At 43.5% G+C, this 979-nt stretch overlaps 1 long non-coding RNA gene across 1 annotated transcript in view; it reads right to left on the bottom strand.

Moving 5' to 3' along the window:
• Positions 1-86: 86 nt before the first annotated feature.
• Positions 87-979, bottom strand: part of LOC106819538 — a 14,118-nt gene continuing 13,225 nt past the window's right edge. Inside the window, exon 3 of the long non-coding RNA XR_001395446.1 lies at positions 87-217. This is a non-coding gene — a long non-coding RNA (uncharacterized LOC106819538). The remainder of the gene's footprint in view (positions 218-979) is intronic.

Here is a 979-nt window from a genome sequence, read left to right as displayed (position 1 = left end):
GCACGCACGCACGCACGCACGCACGCACGCACACACACACACACACACACACACACACACACACACACACACACACACACCTGTGACGATGTTGACGTCTGCGCAGGTGCGGAAGTAGTACCCTGCTCCCCACTCGTTCGCCTTCCTCACTACCCTGATGAAGCAGCCCGAGCATTCTGTCGCCGGCAGCGCCACCTCGTGAGAATCCGTGTCAAAACTACGAGAAGAAATCTTACGTTAGAATTAACGATCACGTTAACTCATATAATTATATTAACGATAACTTATATTATCTAATTATTACGTTCGTTACGAATTAATTAGAAACGAGACGGAACTTATGCAAGGGGTCGAGGTTTCCATACAAACCCTTTCATAAAGACGTGGCTAAAACTTCTATTGGAAAATTTTGCTCCTATTTCTATTGCTTCTTTTTCGTCTCATTCGTCTGTTACGCAGTTTTATCACAATAAACTTGGGCCATGAACGAAATATCCAGATTACAATGCGTAGAAATCCATAGACCATGGTTTATATTCGTATGAATGAACGAGTTTATTGAAGTTGGATTGGCGATGTCTGCGCCCCAACAGGGGAATGGAGGTGAGATATACGACTTTTGCACACAAAGCCTTTTGAATAGAACAGCCTTTGTATATTATTGTATCATGGGGATGAATGCATAGACACCGGATTATCGGCAGACTAGCGTAAACGACGGACACGCTACAGGTGGTGGTGAACAACAACAAAAGTTGGGATTTATTATATGAGGGGTAAATGAGGCGCGCGCGCCCTCTGGACCACGAAGCGGGCCACGCGAAATTGACCAGCATGCAATTGGAAATCAACAACCGCTCGCTCTACTTTTAATACCGCTAACGCGTCAGTTAGTTTGGTAATGTGTGTATTATGTATGTATGTATGTATGTATGTATGTATGTATGTATGTATGTATGTATGTATGTATGTATGTATG

Source organism: Priapulus caudatus, unplaced genomic scaffold, assembly GCF_000485595.1.
Source record: "Priapulus caudatus unplaced genomic scaffold, Priapulus_caudatus-5.0.1 Scaffold3648, whole genome shotgun sequence".
NCBI lineage: Eukaryota > Metazoa > Priapulida > Priapulimorpha > Priapulimorphida > Priapulidae > Priapulus > Priapulus caudatus.
Note: the sequence above shows the minus strand (reverse complement) of the source record. Positions and strands in the feature narration are given on the sequence as shown.